Source organism: Triticum dicoccoides, chromosome 1A (genome assembly GCF_002162155.2).
Source record: "Triticum dicoccoides isolate Atlit2015 ecotype Zavitan chromosome 1A, WEW_v2.0, whole genome shotgun sequence".
Lineage (NCBI taxonomy): Eukaryota > Viridiplantae > Streptophyta > Magnoliopsida > Poales > Poaceae > Triticum > Triticum dicoccoides.
Genome location: NC_041380.1, coordinates 578,263,202 through 578,289,565, shown reverse-complemented (window position 1 = coordinate 578,289,565; position 26,364 = coordinate 578,263,202). Strand labels below are relative to the sequence as shown.

The 26,364-nt window shown below is 40.8% G+C and overlaps 1 non-coding gene and 1 pseudogene across 1 annotated transcript; both read left to right on the top strand.

Moving 5' to 3' along the window:
* The first annotated feature begins 21,763 nt into the window (after nucleotides 1-21,763).
* LOC119355947 lies at nucleotides 21,764-23,914 on the top strand (annotated as a pseudogene).
* Nucleotides 23,915-25,664: 1,750 nt separating this feature from the next.
* TRNAR-ACG lies at nucleotides 25,665-25,737 on the top strand. The gene has a single exon. It is a non-coding gene; the product is annotated as a tRNA-Arg (tRNA).
* The last annotated feature ends 627 nt before the right edge of the window (nucleotides 25,738-26,364 follow it).

The window sequence follows — 26,364 nt, the reverse complement described above, 5'->3', positions numbered from 1 at the left end:
TGATTGGTTATCTTTGCAAGTCTCTTCGAATTATCAGTTTGGTTTGGCCTACTAGATTGATCTTTCTTGCATTGGGAGAAGTGCTTAGCTTTGGGTTCAATCTTGCGGTGTCCTTTCCCAGTGACAGTAGGGGCAACAAGGCACATATTGTATTGTTGCCATCGAGGATAACAAGATGGGGTTTATATCATATTGCATGAGCTTATCCCTCTACATCATGTCATCTTGCTTAAAGCGTTACTCTGTTCTCTTGAACTTAATACTCTAGATACATGCTGGATAGCGGTCGATGTGTGGAGTAATAGTAGTAGATGCAGGCAGGAGTCAGTCTACTTGTCTCGGACGTGATGCCTATATACATGATCATACCTAGATATTCTCATAACTATGCTCAATTCTTTCAATTGCTCAACAATAATTTGTTCACCCACCGTAAATACTTATGCTCTTGAGAGAAGCCACTAGTGAAACCTATGGCCCCCAGGTCTATCTTTCATCATATTAATCTTCCAATACTTAGTTATTTCCTTTGCCATTTATTTTACTTGCATCTTTTATTTCTTTTTATCATAAAAATACCAAAAATATTATCCTATCATATCTATCAGATCTCACTCTTGTAAGTGACCGTGTAGGGATTGACAACCCCTTATCGTGTTGGTTGCGAGGATTTATTTGTTTGTGTAGGTGCGAGGGACTTGTGCGCAACCTCCTACTAGATTGATACCTTGGTTCTCAAAAACTGAGGGAAATACTTACGCTACTTTGCTACATCACCCTTTCCCCTTCAAGGGAAAACCAATGCAGTGCTCAAGAGGTAGCAAGAAGGATTTTTGACGCCGTTGCCGCGGAGGTTCGTGCAATACAAGTCAAGATTTGACTCCCGACAACGAGTCCCTTGTGGCGCCGTTGCAAGTCAAGACATACCAAGTACCCATCACAAACCGTTATCTCCCGCATTACATTATTTATCATTCGCCTCTCGTTTTCCTCTTCCCCACTTCACCCTTGCCGTTTTATTCGCCCTCTCTCTCCATCCTCCCTCTCTTTTTCTCTATTTGCCTCTTTTTGCCCGTTTCTTGTTTGCTTGTGTTTTGGATTGCTTGTTTTTCACGATGGCTCAAGATAATACTAAATTGCGTGACTTCACCAATACCAACAATAATGATTTCCTTAGCACTCCGATTGCTCCTCTTACCGATACTAAATCTTGTGAAATCAATGCTGCTTTGTTGAATCTTGTCATGAAAGATCAATTCACCGACCTTCCTAGTGAAGATGCCGCTACCCATCTGAATAGCTTCATTGATTTATGTGATATGCAAAAGAATAAAGATGTGGATAATGATATTGTTAAATTGAAGCTATTCCCTTTTTCGCTTAGAGATCATGCTAAAGCTTGGTTTTCTTCTTTGACTAAAAATAGTATTGATTCGTGGAATAGGTGCAAAGATGCTTTTATCTGTAAGTATTTTCCTCCCGCTAAGATCATCTCTCTTAGAAATGATATTATGAATTTTAAACAACTTGATCATGAACATGTTGCACAAGCTTGGGAGAGGATGAAATTAATGATACGTAATTGCCCGACACATGGCTTGAATTTGTGGATAATTATACAAAAAATTCTATGCTAGCTTGAATTTTGCTTCTAGAAATCTTTTAGATTCGGCTGCGGGAGGCACTTTTATGGAAATCACTTTAGGAGAAGCTACTAAACTCCTAGATAATATTATGGTTAATTATTCTCAATGGCACACTCAAAAAGATCTACTAATAAGAAAGTGCATGCGATAGAAGAAATTAATGTTTTGAGTGGAAAGATGGATGAACTTATGAAATTATTTGCTAATAGAAGTGTTTCTTCTGATCCTAATGATATGCCTTTGTATACTTTGATTGAGAATAATAATGAATCTATGGATGTGAATTTTGTTGGTAGGAATAATTTGGGTAACAACGCATATAGAGGAAACTTTAATCCTAGGCCGTATCCTAGTAATTCCTCTAATAATTATGGTAATTCCTACAACAATTCTTATGATATTATAATAAGATGCCCTCTGATTTTGAATCTAATATTAAAGAATTTATTACTTTGCGAAAGAATTTCAATGCTTTGATTGAAGAAAAATTGCTTAAGATTGATGAGTTGGCTAGGAACGTTGATAGAATTTCTCTTGATGTTGATTCTTTGAAACTTAGATCTATTTCACCTAAGCTTGATATCAATGAGTCTCTCAAAGCCATGAGAATTTCCATTGATGAGTGCAAAGAAAGAACCGCTAGGATGCATGCTAAGAAAGATTACTTTATAAAAGTGTGTTCTTCTAGTTTCCATGATAATAAAGATGAAAATCTAAAAGTTATTGATGTGTCCCCTATTAAATCTTTGGTTTGCAATATGAATCTTGATAATGATGGGACTGAATATGATCCACCTTTACCTAGACGGCGTTCCAAAAATTCGGAGTCTTTAGATCTTGATGCTAAAATTGTTAAAAGTGGGATTGAAGAAGTCAAAACTTTAAATATTAATGAACCCACTATTTTGTTTCAAGGAATTTAATTATGATAATTGCTCTTTGATAGATTGTATTTCCTTGTTGCAATCCGTGCTAAATTCTGCTCATGCTTATAGTCAAAATAATGCTTTTACTAAACATATCATTGATGCTTTGATGCAATCTTATGAAGAAAAACTTGAGTTGGAAGTTTCTAACCCTAGAAAACTTCATGATGAGTGGGAACCTACTATTAAAATTAAAATTAAAAATCATGAATTCTATGCTTTGTGTGATTTGGGTGCTAGTGTTTCCACGATTCCAAAGACTTTGTGTGATTTGCTAGGTTTCCGTGATTTTGATGATTGCTCTTTAAACTTGCACCTTGCGGATTCCACTATTAAGAAACCTATGGGAAGAATTAATGATGTTCTTATTTTTGCAAATAGAAATTATATGCCCATAGATTTTATTGTTCTTGACATTGATTGCAATCCTTCATGTCCTATTATTCTTGGTAGACCTTTCCTTAAAACGATTGGTGCAATTATTGATATGAAGGAAGGGAATATTAGATTCTAATTTCCGTTAAGGAAAGGCATGGAACACTTCCCTAGAAAGAAAATTAAATTACCTTATGAATCTATTATGAGAGCCACTTATGGGTTGCCTACCAAAGATGGCAATACCTAGATCTATCCTTGCTTTTATGCCTAGCTAGGGGCGTTAAACGATAGCGCTTGTTGGGAGGCAACCCAATTTTATTTTTATTCCTTGCTTTTTGCTCCTTTTTAGTAATAAATAATTCATATAGCCTCTGTTTTGGTTGTGTTTTTTGTGTTTAATTAGTGTTTGTGCCAAGTAGAACCGTTGGGAAGACTTGGGGAAAGTTTTTTTTAATCTTGCTGTAAAAAACAGAAACTTTAGCGCTCACGAGAATTGCTGCCATTTTTATTTAGAAGGTGATATTTAGTTAATTATTTTTTAAGATGATTAATAGATAAATTCCTCACTTCCAGCAATTTATTTTATAATTTTTGGGGTTCCATATCTTGCTTTAGCTACAGATTACTACAGACTGTTCTGTTTTTGACAGATTCTGTTTTTCGTGTGTTGTTTGCTTATTTTGATGAATCTATGGCTAGTAAAATAGTTTATAAACCATAGATAAGTTTTAATACAGTAGGTTTAACACCAATATAAATAAAGAATGAGTTCATTACAGTACATTGAAGTGGTGTTTTGTTTTCTTTCGCTAACGGAGCTCACGAGATTTTCTACTTTAAGTTTTGTGTTGTGAGTTTTCAAGTTTTGGGTAAAAGATTTGATGGATTATGGAACAAGGAGTGGAAAGAGACTAAGCTTGGGGATGCCCATGGCACCCCAATATAATCCAAGGACACCTAAAAGCCAAAGCTTGGGGATGCCCTGGAAGGCATCCCCTCTTTCGTCTACTTCTATCGGTAACTTTACTTGGAGCTATATTTTTATTTACCACATGATATGTGTTTTGCTTGGAGTGTCTTGTATTATTTGAGTCTTTATTTGTTAGTTTTACACAATCATCCTTGCTGTACACACCTTTTGAGAGAGACACACATGATTCGGAAATTGTCAGAATACTCTATGTGCTTCACTTATATCTTTTGAGTTATATAGTTTTTGCTCTAGTACTTCACTTATATCTTTTAGAGCACGTCAGTGGATTTGTTTTATAGAAACTATTGTTCTCTCATGCTTCACTTAGATTATTTTGAGAGTCCTACAAAACAGCATGGTAATTTGCTTTAATTATGTTAGGCATTCAAGATTTTTTTTTCCTATGAGTGTGTTGAATACTATGAGAAGTTTGATACTTGATAATTGTTTTGAGATATGGGGATGGTAATATTAGAGTTGTGCTAGTTGAGTAGTTGTGAATTTGAGAAATACTTGTGTTGAAGTTTGTGATTCCCGTAGCATGCACATATGGTGAACCATTATGTGATGAAGTCGGAGCATGATTTATTTATTGATTGTCTTCCTTATAAGTGGCGGCCGGGGACGAGCGATGGTCTTTTCCTACCAATCTATCCCCCTAGGAGCATGCGCGCAATACTTTTCTTTGATAACTTGTAGATTTTTGCAATAAGTATATGAGTTCTTTATGACTAAGATTGAGTCCATGGATCATACGCACTTTTCTTCGTTCCACCATTGCTAGCCTCTCTAATACCACGCACCTTTCGCTGGTATCATACACCCACCATATACCTTCCTCAAAACAGCCACCATACCTACCTATCATGGCATTCCATAGCCATTCCGAGATATATTGCCGTGCAACTTTCCACCGGTCCGTTTACTATGACACGCTCCATCATTGTCATATTGCATTGCATGATCATGTAGTTGACATTGTATTTGTGGCAAAGCCACCGTTCATAATTCTTTCATACATGTCACTCTTGATTCATTGCATATCCCGGTACACCGCTGGAGGCATTCACATAGAGTCATATTTTGTTCTAAGTATTGAGTTGTAATTGTTGAGTTGTGAGTAAATAAAAGTGTGATCATCATCATTTTTAGAGCATTGTCCCAAGTGAGGAAAGGATGATGGAGACTATGATTCCCCCACAAGTCGGGATGAGACTCCGGACGAAAAAAATGAGGCCATAAAAAAGAGAAAAGGCCCAAATAAAAAAATATGAGAGAAAAAGAGAGAAGGGACAATGCTACTATCCTTTTACCACACTTGTGCTTCAAAGTAGCACCATGATCTTCATAATAGAGAGTCTCCTATGTTATCACTTTCATATACTAGTGGGAAATTTTCATTATAGAACTTGGCTTGTATATTCCACTAATGGGCTTCCTCAAAATGTCCTAGGTCTTCGTGAGCAAGCGAGTTGGATGCACACCCTTATATAGTTCCTTTTGTTGAGCTTTCATATATTTATAGCTCTAGTGCATCCGTTGCATGGCAATACCTACTCACTCACATTGATATCTATTGATGGACATCTCCATAGACCGTTGATACGCCTAGTTGATGTGAGACTATCTTCCCCCTTTTTTTGTCTCCTCCACAACCACCATTCTATTCCACCTAAAGTGTTATGTCCATGGCTCACGCTCATGTATTGCGTGAAGATTGAAAAAGTTTGAGAACACCAAAAGTATGAAACAATTGCTTGGCTTGTCATCGGGGTTGTGCATGATTTAAATACTATGTGTGGTGAAGATAGAGCATAGCCAGACTATATGATTTTGTAGGGATAACTTTCTTTGGCCATGTTATTTTGAAGAAACATAATTCCTTAGTTAGTATGCTTGAAGTATTATTATTTCTATGTCAATATTGAACTTTTGTCTTGAATCTTTCGGACCTGAGTATTCATACCACAATTAAGAAGAATTACATTGAAATTATGCCAAGGAACATTCCACATCAAAAATTCTGTTTTTATCATTTACCTACTCGAGGACGAGCAGGAATTAAGCTTGGGGATGCTTGATACGTCTCCAACGTATCTATAATTTTTGATTGTTCCATGCTATATTATATTCTGTTTTGGACATTATTGGGCTTTATTATACACTTTTATATTATTTTGGGACTAACCTATTAACAGGAGGGCCAGCCCAGAATTGCTGTTTTTTTGCCTATTTTAGGGTTTCACGGAAAAAGAATATCAAACGGAGTCCAAACGGAATGAAACCTTCGGGAACGCGATTTTCAGAACGAACATGATCCAGAGGACTTGGACCCTACGTCAAGCAATCAACGAGGAAGGCATGGGGTAGGGGGGCGCGCCTACCCCCCCAGGCGCGCCCTCCACCCTCATGGGCCCCCCGTTGCTCCACCGATGTACTCCTTCCTCCTATATATACCTACGTACCCCCAAACTACCAGATACGGAGCCAAAACCCTAATTCCACCGCCGTAACTTTCTGTATCCACGAGATCCCATCTTGGGGCCTTTTCCGGAGCTCCGCCGGAGGGGGCATCGATCAGGGAGGGCTTCTACATCAACACCATAGCCCTTTCGATGAAGTGTGAGTAGTTTACTTCAGACCCACAGGTCCTTAGTTATTAGCTAGATGGCTTCTTCTCTCTTTTTGGATCTCAATACAAAGTTCTCCCCCTCTCTTGTGGAGATCTATTCGATGTAATCTTCTGCGGTGTGTTTGTTGAGACCGATGAATTGTGGGTTTATGATCAAGTTTATCTATGAACAATATTTGAATCTTCTCTGAATTCTTTTATGTATGATTGGTTATCTTTGCAAGTCTCTTCGAATTATTAGTTTGGTTTGGCCTACTAGATTGATCTTTCTTGCATTGGGAGAAGTGCTTAGCTTTGGGTTCAATCTTGCGGTGTCCTTTCCTAGTGACAGTAGGGGTAGCAAGGCACGTATTGTATTGTTGCCATCGAGGATAACAATATGGGGTTTATATCATATTGCATGAGTTTATCCCTCTATATCATGTCATCTTGCTTAAAGTGTTACTCTGTTCTCTTGAACTTAATACTCTAGATGCATGCTGGATAGCAGTCGATGTGTGGATTAATAGTAGTAGATGCATGCAGGAGTCGGTCTACTTGTCTCGGACGTGATGCCTATATACATGATCATACCTAGATATTCTCATCACTATGCTCAATTATGTCAATTTCTCAACAGTAATTTGTTCACCCACCGTAAATACTTATGCTCTTGAGAGAAGCCACTAGTGAAACCTATGGCCCCCGGGTCTATCTTCCAGCATATTAATCTTCCAATACTTAGTTATTTCCTTTGGCATTTATTTTACTTGCATCTTTTATTTCTCTTTATCATAAAAATATCAAAAATATTATCCTATTAGATCTCACTCTTGTAAGTGACCGTGTAGGGATTGACAACCCCTTATCGCGTTGGTTGCGAGGATTTATTTGTTTGTGTAGGTGCGAGGGACTTGTGTGCGGCCTCCTACTGGATTGATATCTTGATTCTCAAAAACTGAGGGAAATATTTACGCTACTTTGCTGCATCACCCTTTCCTCTTCAACGGAAAACCAACACAGTGCTCAAGAGGTAGCACCTCATTCCCAATAGTTGCTTACAATTTGTGTAAAACCGTTGTTGCTTCATAATAATTGCTTGGCCTCCACATGTCTCCACCACTTCAATGCCATCTAATTAAAATTGGATCGCCCTACACCCCATCATATTTGCCAGGGCCAACCCATCCCGCATAACTTGTAGTTTTGGCATCGCCACACTCACAACATGCAGTAGGAATGAACACAGAGCTTCCATGAATCTTGCCTTCATATGCCTAATAATTGCACCTGTTGCTTCTATTTCCTTCATCGGCATGACAAGAGGCATCACCATTCAACTTTACGTACCTTGGATTAGGTGGTTCCACTTTTATTTTCAAAGAAAAGAAAAAGGCGCTTCACTCTTCCTATGTTCGCTGCGGACGAAACCACCAAAGGTACCACAAGTTGCCTACCGTGATACATTAGTGGTGATAGATATCATAGTTGCATACTACCCCACAATCTAGTATAGAGGTAGCATTTAGTATATTTGTAAAAAACTTGCTTTGTTTGTTTAATTTCATTTTTTAGCATGCGCATATATACCCCAAATGTCATTCTTCTTAGGATTACTGATATTTTTACATAGTTTGTCGACAACACAATGCTGTAAGGCAGAGGTGGGAAGGATATTGTCTATCCAATGTCGACCTGCCCCGCCCCTACCCTAGAATTCTACACACAATATTGTGCCTTGTCTATCCAATAGAAGGCATTGTCTGCCACAAAACATACACCCACACATATTGTAAAAAAGGAGTGGATGGAAAGGTTCAATGAATTTAGAGTAGGGTAGTATGAGCTTATAATTGTACCATCCCTCAGATTCAATAACACTAAGGCTTTCTCAAAAACCATCAAGATATCTTCCCTCAATATCTAGAATATAACATACGAATCGAAGCATATTGTAGATCATGAAATAGATAGGAAAATGAATCATATACACAGAGGATATATTATACCACATGAAATCACTATGAATCAAATAAACCACTACAAATTCAAACCGGCAGGAACATCAACCTGCACACATGTAAGAACTTTTGAATAAAAATTAAGTGAGCGGAAGGTTTGTATAGTAAAAATCATATTTATTTTATCTTCATATTATTACTTAGGAAGGCATGATGATGCTCTATTGTTGTTAAATAATAGTTACACGGTCTACCATGGAACCTAACAAAAAGCTAGGATGCTCATCGACCTAATTACAAATTTTTTTGATTAGAAAATCAAAACCTAGCTATTTCATGTGCCTCTTCCTTCACTTCCCTTGGATAATGTACGTACTCTACCTTCCCAATCGATCCGGCTAACTCCACACAATTTACATTATCTTCCCTCAAACAGTGCATGATTTACCTTCCCAATTGATCCAGCTTGCTAATCTACAAAAACCATAGTGGTTTCATTCCAAATAGTTCCTTAGGCAGGGGGGCGCGCCCAGGGGGTAGGCGTGCCCCCACCCTCGTGGACAGGGTGTGGGCCCCCTTGTTGGGTTTCGTAGTAATTTCAAAAAAATTTCCTACGCGCACACAGGATCATGTGATGCATAGCAACGAGAGGAGAGTGTTGTCTACGTACCCAACGCAGACCGACTGCGGAAGCGATGACACGACGTAGAGGAAGTAGTCGTACGTCTTCACGATCCAACCGATCAAGCACCGAAACTACGGCACCTCCGAGTTCGAGCACACGTTCAGCTTGATGACGATCCCCGGACTCCGATCCAGCAAAGTGTCGGGGAAGAGTTTCGTCAGCACGACGGCGTGGTGACGATCTTGATGAACTACAGCAGCAGGGCTTCGCCTAAACTCCGCTACAGTATTATCGAGGAATATGGTGGCAGGGGGCACCGCACACGGCTAAGGAATCGATCACGTGGATCAACTTGTGTCAACTTGTGTGTTTAGAGGTGCCCCTGCCTCCGTATATAAAGGATGGAGGAGGAGGAGGCCGGCCAAGGCAAAGGTGCGGCCAGGATAGGGAGTCCTACTAGGACTCCAAGTCCTAGTAGGAGTCCACCAAGAGGGGAGGAAGGGAGAAGGAATAGGAGGAGAAGGAGAGGTGGCCGGCCCCCTTTTCCCTAGTCCAATTCGGACTAGAGGGGAGGGGGGCGCAGCCTTTTTCTCCTCTTCCCACTAAAGCCCATCAAGGCCCAATACTCTTCCCCGTATTCCCGTAACCCCCCGGTACTCCGGAAAATACCCGAATCACTCGGAACCTTTCCGAACTCCGAATATAGTCGTCCAATATATCGATCTTTACGTCTCGACCATTTCGAGACTCCTCGTCATGTCCCCGATCTCATCCGGGACTCCGAACTCCTTCGGTACATCAAAACTCATAAACTCATAATATAACTGTCATCGAAACCTTAAGCGTGCGGACCCTACGGGTTCGAGAACAATGTAGACATGACCAAGACACGTTTCCGGTCAATAACCAATAGTGGGACCTGGATGCCCATATTGGCTCCTACATATTCTACGAAGATCTTTATCGGTCAGACCGCATAACGACATACGTTGTTCCCTTTGTCATCGGTATGTTACTTGCCCGAGATTTGATCGTCGGTATCCAATACCTAGTTCAATCTCGTTACCGGCAAGTCTCTTTACTCGTTCCGTAATACATCATCTCACAACTAACATATTAGTTGCAGTGCTTGCAAGGCTTATGTGATGTGCATTACCGAGAGGGCCCAGAGATACCTCTCCGACAATCGGAGTGACAAATCCTAATCTCGAAATACGCCAACCCAACATCTACCTTTGGAGACACCTGTAATGCTCCTTTATAATCACCCAGTTACGTTGTGACGTTTGGTAGCACCCAAAGTGTTCCTCCGGCAAACGGGAGTTGCATAATCTCATAGTCATAGGAACATGTATAAGTCATGAAGAAAGCAATAGCAACATACTAAACGATCAGGTGCTAAGCTAATGGAATGGGTCATGTCAATCAGATCATTCAACTAATGATGTGACCTCGTTAATCAAATAACAACTCATTGTTCATGGTCAGGAAACATAACCATCTTTGATTAACGAGCTAGTCAAGTATAGGCATACTAGTGACACTCTGTTTGTCTATGTATTCACACATGTATTATGTTTCCGGTTAATACAATTCTAGCATGAATAATAAACATTTATCATGATATAAGGAAATAAATAATAACTTTATTATTGCCTCTAGGGCATATTTCCTTCAGTCTCCCACTTGCACTAGAGTCAATAATCTAGTTCACATCGCCATGTGATTTAACAGCAATAGTTCACATCACCATGTGATTAACACCCATAGTTCACATCGCTATGTGACCAACACCCAAAGGGTTTACTAGATTTAGTAATCTAGTTCACATCGCTATGTGATTAACACCCAAGGAGTACTAAGGTGTGATCATGTTTTGCTTGTGAGAAAATCTTAGTCAACGGGTATGTCATATACAGATCCGTAAGTATTTTGCGAATTCTATGTCTACAATGCTCTGCACGGAGCTACTCTAGCTAATTGCTCCCACTTTCAATATGTATCTAGATCAAGACTTAGAGTCATCTAGATTAGTGTCAAACTTGCATCGGCGTAACCTTTTACGACGAACCTTTTTCCATAATCGAGAAACATATCCTTATTCCACTAAGGACAATTTTGACCGCTCTCCAGTGATCTACTCCTAGATCACTATTGTACTCCCTTGCCAAACTCAGTGGTATGGCATACAATAGATCTGGTATACAGCATGGCATACTTTATAGAACCTATGACTGAGGCATAGGGAATGGCTTTCATTCTCTTTCTATTTTCTGCCGTGGTCGGGCTTTGAGTCTTACTCAACTTAACACCTTGCAACACAGACAAGAACTCCTTCTTTGACTGTTCCATTTTGAACTATTTCAAAAATTTATCAAGGTATGTATTCATTGAAAAAATCTTATCAAGCGTCTTCATCTATCTATATAGATCTTGATGCTCAATGTGTAAGCAGCTTCACCAAGGTCTTTCTTTGAAAAACTTTTATTCAAGTATCCTTTCATGCTTTGCAGAATAATTCTACATTATTTCCGATCAACAATATGTCATTCACATATACTTATCAGAAATGTTGTAGTGCTCCCACTCACTTTCTTGTAAATACAGGCGTCACTGTAAGTCTGTACAATAACTATATGCTTTGATCAACTTATCAAAGCGTATATTCCAACTCCGAGATTCTTGCACCAGTCCATAAATGGATCGCTGGAGCTTGCACACTTTGTTAGCTCCCTTTGGATCGACAAAACCTTCCGGTTGCATCATATACAACTCTTCTTCCAGAAATCCATTCAGGAATGCAGTTTTGACATCCATCTGCCAAATTTCATAATCATAAAATGCGGCAATTGCTAACATGATTCGGACAGACTTTTAAGCATCGATACGAGTAAGAAAATCTCATCGTATTCAACACCTTGAACTTTGTCAAAAACCTTTTTCGACAAGTCTAGCTTTGTAGATAGTAACACTACTATCAACGTCCGTCTTCCTCTTGAAGATCCATTTATTCTTAATGACTCACCGATCATCGGGCAAGTCAATCAAAGTCTACACTTTGTTCTCATACATGGATCATATCTCAGATTTCATGGCCTCAAGCCATTTCGTGGAATCTGGGCTCATCATTGCTTCCTCATAATTCGTAGGTTCATCATGGTCTAGTAACATGACTTCCAAAACATGATTACCGTACCACTCTGGTGCGGATCTTACTCTGGAAGACCTACGAGGTTTGGTAGTAACTTGATCTGAAGTTTGATGATCATCATCATTAACTTCCTCACTTATTGGTGTAGGAATCACTGGAACTGATTTCTGTGATGAACTACTTTCCAATAAGATATAATTACCTCATCAAGTTCTACTCTCCTCCCACTCACTTCTTTCGAGAGAAACTCCTTCTCTGGAAAGGATCCATTTTAGCAACGAATGTCTTGCCTTCGGATCTGTGATAGAAGGTGTACCCAACAATTTCCTTTGGGTATGAAGACGCACTTCTCCGATTTGGGTTCGAGCTTATCAGGATGAAACCTTTTTCACATAAGCATCGCAGCCCCAAACTTTAAGAAACAACAGGTTAGGTTTACTGCTAAACCATAGTTCATACAGTGTCGTCTTAACGGATTTAGATGGTGCCCTATCTTAAAACGTGAATGCAGCTGTCTCTAATGCATAACCCCAAAACGATAGTGGTAAAGAGATATCATAGATCGCACCATATCAAATAAAGTGCGGTTACGACGTTCGGACACACCATAACGATGTGGTGTTCCAGGTGGCGTGAGCTGTGAAACTATTCCACATTGTTTTAATTGAAGACCAAACTCGTAACTCAAATATTTGTCTCCGCGATCAGATCGCAGAAACTTTATTTTCTTGTTACGATGATTTTTCCACTTCACTCTGAAATTCTTTGAACCTTTCAACTATTTCAGACTTATGTTTCATCAAGTAGATATACCCATATCTGCTCAAATCATCTTGTGAAGGTCAGAAAACAACGATGCTTGCCACGAGCAACAGCACTCATTGGATCGCATACATCGGTATGTATTATTTCCAACAAGTCAGTAACTCGTTCCATTGTTCCGAAGAACGGAGTTTTAGTCATCTTGCCCAAAAGGCACGGTTCGCAAGCATCAAATGATTCATAATCAAGTGATTCCGAAAATCCATCTTTATGGAGTTTCTTCATGCGCTTTACACCGATATGACCCAAACGGCAGTGCCACAAATAAGTTGCACTATCATTATTAACTTTGCATCTTTTGGCATCAATATTATGAATATGTGTATCACTACGATCGAGATCCAATGAACCATTTTCATTGGGTGTGTAACCATATAAGGTTTTATTCATGTAAATAGAACAACAGTTTATTCTCTTACTTAAATGAATAACCGTATTGCAATAAACATGATCAAATCATATTCATGCTCAACGCAAACACCAAATAACATTTACGTAGGTTCAACACTAATCCCGAAAGAATAGGGAGTGTGCGATGATGATCATATCAATTTTGAAACTACTTTCAACACACATCATCACTTCACCCTTAACTAGTTTCTGTTTATTCTGCAACTCCCGTTTCGAGTTACTACTCTTAGCAACTGAACCAGTACCAAATACCGAGGGGTTGCTATAAACACTAGTAAAGCACACATCAAACACCTGTATATCAAATATACCCTTTTTCACTTTGCCATCCTTCTTATCCACCAAATATTTAGGGTAGTTCCGCTTCCAGTGACCATTTCCTTTGCAGTGTAAGCACTCAGTTTCAGGCTTTGGTTCAGCTTTGGGCTTCTTCGTGGGAGTGACAACTTGCTTGTCAATCTACTTGAAGTTCCCCTTTCTATCCCTTTTCTTGAAACTAGTGATCTTGTCAACCATCAACACTTGATGCTCTTTCTTGATTTCTACCTTCGTTGATTTCAACATCACGAAGAGCTCGGGAATCATTTTCATCATCCCTTGCATACTATAATTCATCACGAAGTTCTACTAACTTGGTGATGGTGACTAGAGAATTCTGTCAATCACTATCTTATCTGGAAGATTAACTCCCACTTGATTCAAGCGATTGAAGTACCCAGACAATCTGAGCACATGCTCACTAGTTGAGCGATTCTCCTCCATCTTTTAGCTATAGAACTTGTTGGAGACTTCATATCTCTCAACTCGGGTATTTGCTTGAAATATTAACTTCAATTCCTGGAACATCTCATATGGTCCATGACGTTCAAAACGTCTTTGAAGTCCCGATTCTAAGCCGTTAAGCATGGTGCACTAAACTATCAAGTAGTCATCATATTGAGCTAGCCAGACGTTCATAACTTCTGCATCTGCTCCTGCAATAGGTCTGTCACCTAGCGGTGCATTAAGGACATAATTCTTCTGTGCAGCAATGAGGATTTAACCTCAGATCACGGATCAAATCCGCAACTTTGCTACTAACATTTTTCAAAACAATTTTCTCTAGGAACATATCAAAATAAACACAGGGAAGCAACAACGCGAGCTATTGATCTACAACATGATTTGCAAAATACTACCAGGACTAAGTTCATGATAAATTTAAGTTCAATTTAATCATATTACTTAAGAACTCCCACTTAGATAGACATCCCTCTAATCCTCTAAGTGATCACGTGATCCAAATCAACTAAACCATGTCCGATCATCACGTGAGATGGAGTAGTTTCATCGGTGAACATCATTATGTTGATCATATCTACTATATGATTCACGCTCGACCTTTCGGTCTCCGTGTTCCGAGGCCATATCTGCATATGCTAGGCTCGTCAAGTTTAACCTGAGTATTCTGCGTGCGCAACTGTTTTGCACCCGTTGTATTTGAACGTAGAGCCTATCACACCCGATCATCACGTGGTGTCTCAGCACGAAGAACTTTTGCAACGGTGCATACTCAGGGAGGACACTTCTTGATAATTTAGTGAGAGATCATCTTATAATGCTACCGTCAATCAAACCAAGATAAGATGCATAAAAAGATAAACATCACATGCAATCAATATAAGTGATATGATATGGCCATCATTATCTTGTGCTTGTGATCTCCATCTCCGAAGCACCGTCATGATCACCATCGTCACCGGCGCGACACCTTGATCTCCATCGTAGCATCGTTGTCGTCTCGCCAATCTTATGCTTCCACGACTATCACTACCGTTTAGTAATAAAGTAAAGCATTACATCGCGATTGCATTGCATACAATAAAGCGACAACCATATGGCTCCTGCCAGTTGCCGATAACTTGGTTACAAAACATGATCATCTCATACAATAAAATTCAGCATCATGCCTTGACCATATCACATCACAACATGCCCTGCAAAAACAAGTTAGACGTCCTCTACTTTGTTGTTGCATGTTTTACGTGGCTGCTACGGGCTTAAGTAAGAACCAATCTCACCTACGAATCAAAACCACAACGATAGTTTGTCAAATAGACTCCGTTTTAACCTTCGCAAGGACCGGGCGTAGCCATACTTGGTTCAACTAAAGTTGGAGAGGCAGTCGCCCGCAAGCCATCTCTGTGCAAAGCACGTCGAGGGAACCGGTCTCGCGTAAGCGTACGCGTAAGGTTGGTCCGGGTCGTCTCGTCCAACAATACCGCTGAACCAAAATATGACATGCTGGTAGGCAGTATGACTTGTATCGTTCACAACTCACTTGTGTTCTACTCGTGCATATAACATCAACATCATTAACCTAGGCTCGGATGCCACTGTTGGGTTTCGTAGTAATTTCAAAAAAATTTCCTACGCGCACACAGGATCATGTGATGCATAGCAACGAGAGGAGAGTGTTGTCTACGTACCCAACGCAGACCGACTGCGGAAGCGATGACACGACGTAGAGGAAGTAGTCGTACGTCTTCACGATCCAACCGATCAAGCACCGAAACTACGGCACCTCCGAGTTCGAGCACACGTTCAGCTCGATGACGATCCCCGGACTCCGATCCAGCAAAGTGTCGGGGAAGAGTTTCGTCAGCACGACGGCGTGGTGACGATCTTGATGAACTACAGCAGCAGGGCTTCGCCTAAACTCCGCTACAGTATTATCGAGGAATATGGTGGCAGGGGGCACCGCACACGGCTAAGGAATCGATCACGTGGATCAACTTGTGTCAACTTGTGTCAACTTGTGTGTCTATGGGGTGCTCCTTGCCCCTGTATATAAAGGATGGAGGAGGAGGAGGCCGGCCAAGGCAAAGGTGCGGCCAGGATAGGGAGTCCTACTAGGACTCCAAGTCCTAGTAGGAGTCCACCAAGAGGGGAGGAAGGGAGAAGGAATAGGAGGAGAAGGAGAGGTGGCCGGCCCCCTTTTCCCTAGTCCAATTCGGACTAGAGGGGAGGGGGGGCGCAGCCTTTTTCTCCTCTTCCCACTAAAGCCCATCAAGGCCCAATACTCTTCCCCGTATTCCCGTAACCCCCCGGTACTCCGGAAAATACCCGAATCACTCGGAACCTTTCCGAACTCCGAATATAGTCGTCCAATATATCGATCTTTACGTCTCGACCATTTCGAGACTCCTCGTCATGTCCCCGATCTCATCCGGGACTCCGAACTCCTTCGGTACATCAAAACTCATAAACTCATAATATAATTGTCATCGAAACCTTAAGCGTGCGGACCCTACGGGTTCGAGAACAATGTAGACATGACCAAGACACGTTTCCGGTCAATAACCAATAGCGGGACCTGGATGCCCATATTGGCTCCTACATATTCTACGAAGATCTTTATCGGTCAGACCGCATAACGACATACGTTGTTCCCTTTGTCATCGGTATGTTACTTGCCCGAGATTTGATCGTCGGTATCCAATACCTAGTTCAATCTCGTTACCGGCAAGTCTCTTTACTCGTTCCGTAATACATCATCTCACAACTAACATATTAGTTGCAGTGCTTGCAAGGCTTATGTGATGTGCATTACTGAGAGGGCCCAGAGATACCTCTCCGACAATCGGAGTGACAAATCCTAATCTCGAAATACGCCAACCCAACATCTACCTTTGGAGACACCTGTAATGCTCCTTTATAATCACCCAGTTACGTTGTGACGTTTGGTAGCACCCAAAGTGTTCCTCCGGCAAACGGGAGTTGCATAATCTCATAGTCATAGGAACATGTATAAGTCATGAAGAAAGCAATAGCAACATACTAAACGATCAGGTGCTAAGCTAATGGAATGGGTCATGTCAATCAGATCATTCAACTAATGATGTGACCTCGTTAATCAAATAACAACTCATTGTTCATGGTCAGGAAACATAACCATCTTTGATTAACGAGCTAGTCAAGTAGAGGCATACTAGTGACACTCTGTTTGTCTATGTATTCACACATGTATTATGTTTCCGGTTAATACAATTCTAGCATGAATAATAAACATTTATCATGATATAAGGAAATAAATAATAACTTTATTATTGCCTCTAGGGCATATTTCCTTCACTCCTGGTCTTGATTCTTTCGCTAGTATTTTTTTATATATTCCAAAAATAATCCCCGTTGATTTTCAGATCATTCCAAGAACTTTTATTTCTACACGAAAATAACACCATGGCAATTCTGCCAAAAACAACGTCAGTCCGGATTAGTTCCATTCAAATCATGCAAGTTAGAGTCCAAAACAAGGACAAAAACTGTTTGGAAAAGTAGATACGATGGAGATGTATCAATGTGCTCGAAATATACTTCTCCCCCGCCAAACCTGGTTTGTGCGTGGTCTCTCACCATTCCTTGGTCTGTTGGGGTCTTGTACCCATCCAAACCCTAGATGGTTGACCATTCTAGGAGACGAACTTACAAGGTACTTGAATTTAAGGGTCAAATGTACATAAAAATAAGGCCTACACTTACCGGAGGATAAAAAAATAATTAAAAATAGACTTATTTGTTTTATGTTGGCTAGGAAACTGAGCTGGTAGCAAATATCCTCCTTCTTGTGCGGAGCAAGAATGCCGTCCTCCCCCACCCCGCCCTACAATTCAACACAATGTTGTGCCTTGTCTATCCAGTAGAAGACATTGTCTCTCGCAAAACATACACACCCACTCATATTGTAAAAAAGGATTGGATGGAAAGGTTCAATGAATTTGGAGTAGGATAGTATGAGCTTATAATTGCACCATTCCTTAGATTCAACACCAACAATGGTTTCTCAAAAACCATCAAGATATCTTCCCTAAAATATCTAGAATATAACATATGAATTGAAGCATATTGTAGATCCTGAAAATGAAGATAACAGAATGAATCATGGACAGCGAGGATATAATATCCCACATGAACTCACTATGATCAAATAAAACACTATGGCTTCAAAACTAGCAGGAACATCAACCTGCACACACGTAAGAACTTCCGAATAAAATTTAAGTGAACAGAAGGTTTGTATAGCAAAAAACAACAATTTACTTTATCTTCTTACTATTTCTTAGGGAGGCTGATGCTGCTCTATTGTTATCAAATAATAGTTACATGGTCCGCCAGGGAACTTAACAAAAGCTAGGAGGCTCATCGACCTAATTAAAAAAATGATTAGAAAATGAAAACCTAGCTATTTCATGTGCCATTTCATTCACTTTCCTCGGATAATGACTCTACCTTCCCAATCGATCCGGCTAACTCCACACAATCTACATTGTCTTCCTTCGAACAGTGCATGATTTCTACCTTCCCAATCGATCCGGCTTGCTAATCTAAAAAACCGTTGTGGCTACATACCAAATAATTGCTTAGCCCACACATGTCTCCGGCTTGCTAATCTAAAAAACCGTTGTGGCTACATACCAAATAATTGCTTAGCCCACACATGTCTCCGCCACTTCGGTGGCATCTAAATCATCTTGGACCGCAACAGGTCATCACATTTTAAAGGACCAATCCATCCCTTATATAACTTGCGGTTCCGCCATCGTCACACTCTAAACACGCGGTAGGAATGATCACGAAGCTGGCATGAATATTCCCCTGACGTCCCTTAATAATTGCACAAGTTGATCCCGTTCCATCATTAGCATACAATATAGGGCATCAATATTCGACTTGATGTATCTTGGATTTCTGGATTATTGAAATTAGCAGTTAGGCCTCTGATGGTCATTGCCCAATGTGTTTGGTGCCGACGAATACACTAGGGGTACCCGCTGCCTACCTCAATAGAGGTCATGCTAGTCCACAATCTAGCATGGAGCAAAAGTTAGATTTGTATCAAGCTTGCTTGGTTTGGTTTGGTTTGTTTTAATTTATTTCATTATTTAGCGTGCGGCAAATATGCCCTACAGTGTTATGTACCACTTTTTAGTGAGTGCGTGAGGCCGGCCCATAGCCCAGGCAGCCCCACCCAGATGCACCCTCGGTCTCATGCTCCGACTTGCAGTAGGGTCGGTGCTATATTTCAGACACCACATGAGGCTATATTTCAGACGCCACATGCAATACATGCGTTCATTAAGCGTTTCATTGCTGACTTGGATGCAGTCCGAGCCCCCAAATCTGTTCGTCACACAAGAGCAAGCACAAGTTCAGTTGTTCAGAGACCAAAGGCGCCCCCAGCGACTTTTGCCAAGATTCATGTGGATGCAGCAATGAGGACATATAGAGGCGGGTTAGCTGTAGCCATATGCAGGGATAGCAATGGTGATTTTATGGGAAGTTCAGCTCTGGTGATGCTAGGTGAATGGGAACCAGCCACACTCGAGGCAATTCCATGCTGGGAGGCCATTGCCCTAGCGGAAGACCTCAATATCCAACGCTTTGTGGTGGCGTCGGATTGCAAACAGGTAATAGGGGATATTACCAAAGGATATAAAGGCTCCTATGGGTCGGTCATTAGTGAGATCAGGACTAGATCATCATAGTTTCTTTGTAGTTTTTCTTTTGAAAGTCGTCAGGTTAATTTTGAAGCTCATAAGTTGGCTAGGTTTTCGTTATCACTAGCTCAGGGGTGTCATGTGTGGCTTGGCCAGCCACATGACCAAACTTGTATCCCACTCTCTGTGGAGTTCGATTAAATAAAAGGCTTTTTCCCTCAAAAAAAAGTAGGGTCGGTGCTCCCTTCCTCGCCGGAGCGCTTCCGGCGGCGCTGCTCTTCCGGTCCGCCGTCCTCGCTGCCAGTTCGACCCTCCCCAGGTATGCGCCCCCACTCCGCTTTCCCCAAACGGATCTGGTCTGTGGTCCCTCACCATTCCTGGATCTTGTACCCATCCAAACCCTAGATGGGTTTTGATCCGATTCAGATCAAGCAACTCTATTAGCTGCTCCCTTTCCGATGCATCATGGCCGCTAACCAATAGATTTCAGTTGCTCATGACTTTGGAGTTAGCGTATGCATCTAGAGAGATCTGCGAGAGAGCAAAAAAACAATATCGTTTTCCAGGAAAAGGTTCATTGTTATGAGCACTTCGTCTGATGTTTCTGACTAGCTCACCCAACGTGTATGGATCATAACTCATAACATCAGTTCACGCAGTGGGAACTTGGTATTGAATATTGATAGGATGTTAATGGTAACTGATAGGTAATTTGAACAATCATTACTAGATGATTTGGTGCACATAGAATTTGCATCCTATTTTTAGTTGTTCTATAAAAATAGAACTACTAAGTTGGTGGCTCTCAGATACAGCGACCTGGGTTAATATGTAATGTATTACATATTACTTGAATTCTACATAGGCAATCATACTTGTTTTCCAACACGCACAATTAAACTAGATAACGTGGAGGTAGATTGCTTAGATCTCATGGTTTTGACCTGTTTCTTTCTTCAGTTAAACTGCAGCTTGGCTTTGCTAGCAACAGCATTGTTTCAAAGAAAATTTCAATTTATTATAACTTATCTGTTACCATATTCAAATAATGGTTTATTTTTATTTGATTTGGCATTGCCAATTTTGTTTTTAAGGAATCTAACATAAAAGATGGACTCTAAGAAAATTCGGACAAAAATCAATACTATAGTGTCGTACTAGACTAGATAGGACCTGCATAAACGAGAGGAAATGCGGGGATTGTGATTCATTACCTTGAATTTGGATAAGTGGTTGGCTTGTCGCTCAACAGATGGCGGAACACCGAACATGAGAGACGAGATTGTTGAGTTCTTTTATGAAGCGGTTCAGCGAAACGAGAGGCAGCTGCCGAGTACTCGTAGAGAATTGACACACAGACAAATCTAGGCACTAACTTTGTTGTGGGCTTTTGATTGGCTAGTACGTGGGATCCTTTTTTTTTCTGTTCGCCGGATCCTGATTTGATGGGTTCAGCCATGACTTTCTGTTGGATTCATACCAAAGAAATACTTGTATGCATGTAACGCCACCGAAAAAATGTTGTGTTCAGTTGAACCCAATGACTCAATGCTGGCTCCGCCGCTGATGGCTTAGATCTCATGATTCCAAAGAGAAACCATTATTTGATCCGTTTCTTTCTTTAATTAGTTAAACGGCAGCTTGGTTTCCTAGCAGCTTCGTTATTCCAAAGAGATTTTTAATTAATCGAATTCAGTTATAACTTATATGTTACCATATTCAAATAATGGTTTATTTTTATTTGACATTGCCAATTTTGTGTTAAAGGAATCTGCCATAAAAGATGGACTCTAAGAAGGTGCTTTCTGATGCTAGTCTAACCGATGACCTAGTGGTGAAAATCCTTTCTCGGGTGCCTTTCAAGTCTTTTTGCCGCTTCAAATGTGTTTGCAAGGCCTGGCTTGCCTTCTCCTCGGATCCACACTACCGTCAGAAACTGCCAAAAATTCCCACTGGTCTTTTTCATGGATGCAAAGGTGGGCCTGTTGCCCAGCTTGTTAGCCTGTCACGAAATGATGACGAAATTGATGGAGGTCTTACCTTCTTGCCGCACCATGAACATTTAAAATTTGTGGATTGTTGCAATGGCCTAGTTCTTTGTAAGTACAAGAGCAACTACACTTATCTAAATATTTGCCGCTTCATCATGTGCAACCATGCAACACAAGAGTGGAGGACGCTTCCTGATATTCACATTGACCCTGACCCAGCGTATTCCACATATAAAGCTTTTTTTGGCCTTCGATCCATCATGGTCAGCACAGTTCTATGTCTTCAACTTTCAGGAGAAGTTTGACGACGAATTGTTGCCAATTGGTAGCAACAAACTTGAGGTGTTCTCGTCTGACCTATCCTCATGGATTGTGGATGCTGCATGGAGTTCGCATATACAGATTTTTGAACCACACCACTTTATAGGAGGAGTACTATATGTGTACACAGCAGAGGAGGATATTCTAGTGTTGGAGGCAATGGGTTCTGGCATACCACCCCGTCATTTTACCATCGAGTTGCCGGATGTCCATTGGAATCTCACGTATGGTTGCCTTGGTCAATCATCAGGGTTATTGCAGTGTGCATTTCCAGGGGAGAGCGGTGATACAGCAGTAGTTTTCAGTCTTGATGCTCACCATTCTTATGAGTGGTCTTTGAAGCGTCATGTTAGTATGAGAGATGCACTTGGAAGGGATAACTTCGTTCACGATGAATGGCCGGCTTGGCTTGGTTATCTGATTGTCGCTATTGATTTGGAAAGAGGGGTCATCATCGTTTTTGACAAGGAAAAAATGAAGCTTTTGTCATACAACATCAACACTGGGAAACTTAGAAATATCCAGGATGATTGCCGTACTGAGTACCTTTATTATGTTGCATGCTACTCAAAACTTCCAGGCTGAGCCATGTACATGATGCGGTGAGTAGTAGCACCGTCTCTTGTGTGCAACTTTTATATTTTATTCTCGTCCATGCGGAGCTGCATGTGTATTTCTCTCATTTCTAAGACACAGACAAGAAACTTGTTACTTTATCAGGGTTCAAGTTTACAACCCTGTTAATGTTGTGGATGTTTGTGTATGTTGGTAATTGGCGCGGAGACACAATTATAGAGAAAATTGGCGTTCCAAATGAGATTAACTGTCTAACCAGTAACCAGGCAAGCAGCTTGGCTAAGCACACGTCATGCATGTTCTTACCAGGATGTTACTGCGTCAGGAATGTCTTCTTTGTTCGTTCAACATATCTTGTGCTTTGCATGCCTTGCTTTGTGGACGAAAAGAAGGTAAGCAAAGGAGATGGGCAATGTGGAGAATTCACTTGCACTCTTAATTCTTTTTGCTTCCACACTTACATTACATGTAGTTGTTTCCTACATATATGTACAACTTCATGGGCAATTATTTCCGTTAATAACCTTATGTGTTGGAGTACCTTTTTCTTTTCGTCCCCTGCTTATCATCGCCAGAACTACTGATTTAGATTTGTGCAGTTATCAACAATGATTCAGTGGCCCAATGGATAAGGTGCTAGCCTGCGAAAAGTCGCACCATTTTGCAGCCCCTTGAACTTTAGGGCAAAAACACATGATTAGAATACCATTTTTTTTCAAATACGTTCGAGTGGGTGCAGATTTCCTATGTAATGTACAAATGATTTCTTAGAAAATTTCCTACGAAATCTAATCCACCAAAATATCCTTTCAATCAAAGAGGTCCTAAGAGTATATGTGGTTCCTTTGTTCATAAGTTTTAAATGTAATGGCTTTTAACTGAAACGACAGATGACCACTAAATTGCAGCAATAGTCAACACAACTTCTCTGTCACATTAAAGCTGGACAGCATCAGTAAACCTTATTTCTAAGTTGTACAACATAGTCACCCATGATGGTCTCGGTGTTTCCTCCAGGAACCATTACAGCTCTCCATTTGTGCTGATTATGAGAGATGGTGTAGCTTCCTAATCCACTGCTTAACAGTAAAAATGCTTCAAGATCCCATGAAAAAAGAATTCTTATTTGATATCCCTAACAACATTATTGTCTTTTTTCCAGAGTGCGCACGACACAACAAAGACAACGATACCCAACATTACATTTTTTTTCTTATTATAATTACCAAGAACCTCACATCCGATGAAGTTCATAAAGAACAAACCCACTGTATTCAGGTTCAGTTCGTTTCACTAGTACCCTGCAGGCGCAAACCGTTACTTTCAGCGGGAAACACCAGTCCTCTAGCAAGTGGCAACGGCGAGGGGACAGAGAGGTGGTGGCTAGGGTATGGGTCCTTGCACGAGTTGCCCTCGGGAGAGGGACACGGAGGGCTCCCTACAAAGAAAAAACTCTTCAACCAGTGGAAACCAAGTTATAGTAGAGGTCAACGCAAACTCTTCAACCAGTTCTCAAAGAATCTTCAAAAGATAAATTATATTGGAAAAGTGACGTTCTATAAACATGTTAATTCGAAATTCAAATTCAAATCATACCATCAAGGGGAAATGCACTATTGTTATGCTTGGGCCAGGTTAGCCGATCAAGGGAATATTCCTATCGGAAGAACAATCAGAAAATAAGGAGATAGTCAGTTGGGACTTTTCATATCAGAACCGCTTTTCGTATTAAGCATTGGAGTCTGCAAGGAAAGACCTCTGAGTAGCTATTAGAACAAATTATTTTTCCTCTTGTCCCTGGCGGCTGGAACCCTAGCCACCGTCAGAGGAGGCCGATCTTCCAACGCCGCTCTCCGGCGGCTCCCTCCGTCGGCGACCTCGGTCGTTGGTGGAGAGGGGGGTCGCCGGATCCACGCATGTGGATCGGTTTTAGTCCCTCGTAGTCTAGGTTTTTAGATTGTTCATCGTCTTTGCTTCGGCGGTGACGATGACAGCGCTGAATAAAGATTCTTTGGATCCTTCCCTAACGAGGCTTTCGGTGCTATGGTTGGGAATGAATTTGGAAACCAGTCTGTTGAAGCTAGGATGGCGTGGCGGCGGCATCCCCGTGGTGGACCAGTGTCCTCGAGCTCCACCGTTGTGACGGTGTTTGCTCCAGCGTCGGCGCGGAGCTTGGGAGGTACTGTAGGAGCGGATGCAGATTGTGGTCTGCATCGACGACATTTGGAAGACGAAGCATGTGCCGGGCTTGTGGTTCGTGGATGGCAGGTATGGTTTCCTCCTTCGGCGTTTTAGTCGTGGTGGGGTGCCAGATCTGGAGTTCGATGGCGTGTCCGGGGTGTTGCCCCGGTCTGATTCGTTCAACGATAAGGGCTTCACTTTTGGTGAGCCACCTTGGAGGTCCGCAAAGCTGCATATCAACGGTGTGATTCATCATTTTTTTTCGGTGGTTGCTGTGGTGGTGTCGGAGGCAGGTGACGAGCGTTGGTGTCAAGCTCAAAGATGTTCTGCTATCTTTTCAGTTTTACATGCCGGTCTTTACGTGGCTGGTACTTTGTTCTTTATAATATGAATGAGACACGTATTACCATGAAAAAAACCCTATTAGAACAAATTAATGAACGAATTAAATAAACAAATTCTGATGAAATCAAGGCGAATTTACGAGCCATTTCCTTGAATAACTGCACGTGTTGGAGCACTCTCACCTTTTCTTTCTTGCTCCCGGCTTGTAGTCGACAGAACTAGTAAATAATTACTGTGCTGTTATCAGCGTGCCGTTAGTAACAACACAATGACTCTGTGGCCCAATGGATAAGGCGCTGGTCTACGAAACCAGAGATTCTGGGTTCGATCCCCAGCGGAGTCGGCACATTTTGTAATACAGTTTTCTAAATGTTCCTTTTTTGCAGGGAGTTGCAAGGCTGCTGATGTTGTGTTTGTTTTCCAAAACAAATTAAGGATCACACTGATAAAATAGCGCAGATAAATGTGTCACAAATAAGTTAATATCCATGTAAAGACCATTCTAATTAAGTGCATTTTGTAATACAGTTTTCTAAGTGTTCCTTTTTTGCAGGGAGTTGCAAGGCTGCTGATGTTGTGTTTGTTTTCCAAAACAAATTAAGGATCATACTGGTAAAATAGCGCAGATAAATGTGTCACAAATAAGTTAATATCCATGTAAAGACCATTCTAATTAAGTGCATTTTGTAATACAGTTTTCTAAGTGTTCCTTTTTTGCAGGGAGTTGCAAGGCTGCTGATGTTGTGTTTGTTTTCCAAAACAAATCAAGGATCATACTGGTAAAATAGCACAGATAAATGTGTCACAAATAAGTTAATATCCATGTAAAGACCATTCTAATTAAGTGCATTTTGTAATACAGTTTTCTAAGTGTTCCTTTTTTGCAGGGAGTTGCAAGGCTGCTGATGTTGTGTTTGTTTTCCAAAACAAATTAAGGATCATACTGGTAAAATAGCACAGATAAATGTGT